This window comes from Lissotriton helveticus, chromosome 1_1, assembly GCF_964261635.1.
Source record: "Lissotriton helveticus chromosome 1_1, aLisHel1.1, whole genome shotgun sequence".
NCBI classification, from domain to species: domain Eukaryota; kingdom Metazoa; phylum Chordata; class Amphibia; order Caudata; family Salamandridae; genus Lissotriton; species Lissotriton helveticus.
The window spans coordinates 490,724,683-490,730,682 of NC_136057.1; positions in this window are offsets into that span (position 1 = coordinate 490,724,683).

Sequence of the window (6,000 nt, forward strand, 5' to 3'; positions counted from 1 at the left end):
CAAGTGGTGTGGCTGTCCCCCCCTCCTCCCAACCAAGCTATCTACTGAAACAGGTGCGTTTTAAGTTTTTTTCTAAACTGGACTTCGCAGGGTTCCAACCGAAGTTCCAGTGGCAGATTGTTCCAGCGCTTGGGAGCAAGGTATCTGAAAGATCTGCCTCCCATGCGAGCTTTAAATATTCTTGGGACTTTTAACAGCCCGGTCTGCGAAGACCGGAGACTGCGTGCAGGCTCATAATGGGCTATAAGGCTCTGGAGCGGGAGAGGTGCTTTGCCACTCAGGATACGATGGCAAGTGGCAAGAGCCTTAAACTCCACTCTCCTCTCTATGGGGAGCCAATGAAGCGCCCGCAAGGCCAGTTTGGCGGATGACCTCCTGGGGAGTCTGAGGACCAGCCGCGCAGCTGCGTTTTGTAGAACCTGCAGGCGGCCGAGGACCCTGCCTGAGGCCCCCAGATAGAGCAGATTCCCATAATCGAGTCGGGAGGTAACCAGGGCATGCACCAGTGTCTGACGAGCAGGAGTGGGAAGCAGATCTAATACTTTCCTGAGAGCTCTCAGAACACCGAAACAGATCCCTGCCACTCGACCGACATGTGGGCCAAAGGTGAGGTCCTTATCCAACCATACGCCAAGGTTTCTGGCCTCGCGGCAGGGAGCAGGAACCTCCCCCAGACACGGTGGCCACCACGCCGACGACCACGCAGACGGCACTCCCCCCACCACGAGCACCTCGGTCTTGCTCCCGTTTAACTTTAAACAGTTGGCAGACATCCAGGCAGCAAGGTCATTCATGCAGTTCCTGAAGATGTCTGCCGCAAGTCCGGGCGCGCGCGATAGGGAGATGACCAGCTGCGTGTCGTCGGCGTAGGACACCAAGCGGAGACCATACCCCTCCACGATGGCTGCCAGGGGGGAGACATAGATGTTAAATAGAGTTGGGCTCAGGGACGAACCCTGCGGTACGCCCTGGCCCAACTCAATCTCCCTGGAGTAGTAATCACCCAATCTGACCTGGAAACACCTCTCCGTGAGGAAGGACTTAATCCAACCAAGCGCAGCTCCTGTCACCCCTCCTCCATTCAGACACTGTAGCAAGGTGGAATGTGCTACAGTGTCGAATGCTGCGCTTAAGTCTAGTAAAATCAGTGCCATCGTTTGGCCCTCGTCAACTCCCTGTCTGAGTGCTTCCACCGCCACAAGGAGAGCGGACTCCGTCGAATGGCGGGGGCGGAAACCAAATTGCGAGTCGTGGAGTAGCGAAGCCATCTCCACGAACTGCATGAGCTGTATGTTGGCTGTTTTTTCCGCCACCTTTGCCATATAGGGAAGAAGGGAAATAGGACGGAGGTTATCCAGCTTTTCAAAGCTAACGTTGGCCTTTTTTTGCAGGGGAAGTACCACTGCCTGTTTCCAGGCCTTAGGCACCACTTGAGACTCAAAGGAGATATCCAGCAGCTGACGTACATAGGGCTCTAGAACTGGCAAGCTATCCTTTAACCGACTAGGAGTGGTCGGGTCTCTAGGGGAGCCAGATTTTATAGATCCACAAATGCGGAGAAGCTCCGTAGTGGAAGGAGTGACAAACCTGGTTAGCCGATGTTCCCCTTCCGTTCTTGCGGATTCCAGGGAGGCAAGGCCATTGTCTGCCCTCTGGGGGAAGGAGTTATAGATGTTGGAGACCTTGGTTGCAAAATACTCCGCAATTCGATTGCAGCCCTCCGTAGTGCAAAGTTTCTTAGGAACTGTGGCGGATTTTCCTATTGCAATGGATTTATAGATGGAAAAAAGCTCCTTGGTGGACTGCTTTGCTTCCTCAATTTTATTGCAGTAATACAATGATTTGGCCTTCCTAATTAGAGCATGATAAGCGCGTCTGCTATCCGTGTAAACAGTTTTAGCCTGCAGGGAGTATGTAGTCCTCCATTGCCTTTCGGCGCGTTTACATGCAGCTTTGGCCGTTCGCAAGTTATCATTGTACCAGGGCGCCGAACGTTGCGCGCGGCCGCCTGATTTCGCCATTCCCAGTGGTGCTACTTGATTCAGAGCTTCCAAAATACGCTGGTCCAGGTTGGAATTAATTTCATCAACCCCGTCGCCCCCCAAATGACCTTTCTCGGTAAGTGCCCGATTGAATTTGGCCTGCGAGAACGCTGTCCATCTGCGCCTCAGATATTTGTCAGCGGGAGGGTCGTTGGGGCAAGGTCCCTGTGTTTCAATAGTGAACGGGACGAGGAGATGATCGGACCATGCGATGGGAATCGGGGCTTGGGCATCAACCTGACTCCAGTTAGCAAAAACTGGGTCCAGAAGATGGCCCAGCTTATGGGTAGGTTGCGATACCTTCTGTTCGAATTGTAAGCTGGCCATCGTGTGGCATAACTCACTCGCCACCCTGTCCGTAGGGGTATCGAGATGTAGATTAAGATCCCCTAGGACCAGATATTTATCCGAACGTAAGGCCGCTTCAGTGACGCCTTCCACTAATTTTTCAACAAAGGCTGTGGAGGAACCTGGAGGACGGTAAATTAACAGACCTTTCAAGGTAAAACGGCCGTTAATAGAAATAGAAAAGGCGCCAGCCTCACTGTCGTCAATCACAGTGCGATCCAGCTGGCATTGATATTCTTGCCGGGCAACAATGGCTATGCCGCCCCCTCTCCCTCGTGGCCTGTCTAGCCTTTGCAGGCAGTAACCTTCAGGGACGGCCTCAATGATCTCCGGCATGGAGTCTTGGTCGAGCCAGGTTTCCGTAAGGAAAAACAGATCCCAGTTTTTCCCAGTAAGAAGGTCGTGGATGTCGAGGGAGTGTTTCCGTAGAGAGCGTACATTTAGTAGACCACATAACAAAGTATGTTGGCCTGTGGTGAGCGCCCTATCTGTGTTGAAGAAATAATCACAGTGGCTGCAGCCCACATTAGTCCCTGCATCAATGCTGTGAGGACAAAGCCCACACAGCTCTCTGCGGAGGAGAAGTAAATCATCTCGACTCCAGCAGACTTGACAGGAAGAAGAGACAAGAGGTCTGGCCCTGGGCCGCAGTCGGCCGCGGACGGGCGCAGACGGGCTTAACTCAGGCGCAACTCCGGCGCGCCTTCGTCGCGCCCGCTGCGCTCGTCCGCTGCGCTGACGGCAGCACATCCGCCTTATATCCCCCCCAGCGTTCCAACAACTAGAGCGCTGCTGTTCCTACCGGAAGTGCCTGGCTCGGACCCTCCACGCCCTCTGCTCAAACGGCGCTAATCGCCGGCGTCAGACCGAGGCGGGAGGGAGGGACGAGTCCAGCACTCCGTAATCCACCTACCAGAGCTCAGCTGAGCAAAATGCGAGGGGCACACGCAACGCGCTGACAACACGCAGTGCTTCCCAGCCGGGTGAGGAGAAAATAATGTGCAGAGTTATTTTTAAAAAAGCATAAAACGCTCACGCGCCTCAAAGCATGTGAGCTACACGCAGATGCGCTAAGTTATAAAAGCGGTAGGGACGCTGCCACAGTCCACTTACCACCAGTAATGACTTAAACGTAATTACAATACAACAGGTGATTAATATAGCTAATGTATGTAGTGGTACTTGTAGAACACCAATATAGCTGGGAAGCAGCACTGTGCTGAAATGAATGGACATCAAGAGAGGGTTTAAGCCATCGCAGTTGATCTCCAAGTCACAGTCTGTCCAGTATTACAGGGTCCCACGTTTTAAGATTCAGTCGTAGATGTTGATTCTCCAAAATGCCAAAAGTAGTTGAAGTGACAAAAAGGACCCTTTGACCCGCCCACTGGCATCACCTAGTTACCCCTTTGATCCACCCAATTCTTATCAATTCCACTTACCTTGCTTCTGTTGGATCAGGGAAGTGTGGAAATTACGTAAAGTAATCAGAACCCTCTTTGACCCATTTTAAATCTGGGGGGGTGTAAGCCAATGATGTCTCACTGCAGGTGCAGCTGGTAACATACAAAAGCGGTGGCGTGACTGCATCCCACAACACATATACATGAAAAAATAATACATTTAAAAACACTTGCATGCATTACTTCAGACCCATCGAAGCTAAACTCTTTAGGGGGGACTTAGGGAAAAAAAGATTTTGCGTATCTATCAATCCTTGGTCATACATAGCTCCCCTACACTTCAGAAACTTAGTGGGGACTAGGAGGCAGATGTGGGCGGGTTGGAAGAAGAGGACTGGGCAGAGGCCCTGGTCGCCGCGCGGAGGGTGGCCATCGCAATGAGGCTTTGCCTAGTCCAATTCAAATACCTGCACAGGGTCTACTTTACTAGGATGCGATTGTGGCGGGCGGGGATGATTGCCTCCCCTGTATGTCTGCGGTGTGACCAGGCGGAGGATACATTTATTCATACAGTTTGGCAGTGCACAATCATTGGATCGTTTCTGGAGGGGGGTCTTTGCTTGTCTCTCAGAAGTCCTGGGCTGGGAGCTCACCCGCACACCACAGCTGGCACTGCTGCATGTCATGGAGGGGGTGGGGGTAATGTCTATAAATGACACCTTCTGCTTCTGGGTCTCACCCTGGCATAGCGAGACATTGCTAAAGCCTGCAAGGCAGCGAGGGCTCCATCGGTGGCAGCTTGGAAAAATGGCCTGGACTTTTGCATGGGCCTGGAGCAGCCCATCTTTGTGGCCAGGGGGTGCCTGCGCAAACACTATAACATTTGGAACCAGTGGGCGGAGTATCGGGGCCTTTGGCTGGAAACCCCGGCGATGGAAGAGCCCTTGTTGCAAGTTTAAGCTGAGGATTCCATATGACAAGAGAGGGTAGGAGTAGGGGGGGGGGCGGGTCGGAATCAGGATCTTCTGAGCATTTTCCTTGCATTGCTGCGGACAAGGTGATATGGACTAGCGCGAGCTTTGGGAGGGTGGGAGTGGGAGGGGGGAGTTGGGGTCGGGGGCGTTATTATTTTATGCTCCTGTATATGGGGTTGTTGTTTGCGGGGGGGACGGACAAAGGAATACAAAACAAAAAGTCATTTGCTGTCCTGGATGTATTGGGTATGCTTTGGCAGATGACTCTGGTGTGCAGGGCTCTGCATGATATATGTAAATTGACTAATAAAATTTGTTTTAAAAAAAAAACACTTGCATGCATTAACATGAAATTCCAAATAAAATAAATCACCTTACCTGTCCTGCGCCTTCTGTGTCCTTGAAGTCCATGGCTCTGACAGACTCCAGGGGAAGAGGAAACTTCCCTAATCAATTCAGATGCTGCTCTCATGCTGCATGAGAGCAGTGCCAGTGCCTGGATTGGATGGTGCATCTTGGCTGGGCGCTCCTTTAGGCCCTGTAGGGCTGTGCTTGGTCTCCATCAAGCTGTTTAAGACATCTTGGTGGAGACCTGCAAAGTGCGCATGTCATTTTGGCTGGCTCAAGACAGCCGGCCAAGCTGACTTGCGCACTTTGCAGTGTCAGGCCAGCACGTCACCAGTCCTCTAACAGCAGAGGACACGCCCCTCCATCATCCCAGCCTCGCCTAGGTAGGCTGACGGCTTTGGGCGCTGTGGGAATAATAAAATGACAATGAAATCATGTAATTGCCATTTTATTATTCACATTGCTTTAGCGTGGCTGGCAGCAGGTGGGGGGTTGATTCCTTGCCCTCACGGAGAAACCACAGCTGTCTCACTGTGAATATTTATTTACTGCTCCTCCAGCTGCCTCCATGACCTCTGAGACAAACTACTGCATATGCAGTGTTGGGAGAGAAAAGCCCTGTGCATGGTGAGAGATGTGCACCCCTGCCCAGAGTGCCCAACGGTATTGTTGTCTGGATCCCTAGTGCTGATTATTTGCCATAGGAGAACACAGATCATGCATGTTCACCGTGATATAGGCCGGTCTCACGGATTGTGGTCTTGTAGGACCGACAGGGGCGCCCAAAGCGCTACCCTCATAGTGGTGGAAAGCTACCACCTTCACAAGGTGTTAAACAGCGGAAGCACGGTGGTGGCAGCATACAGTGTAGTGATCAGTAGTAGT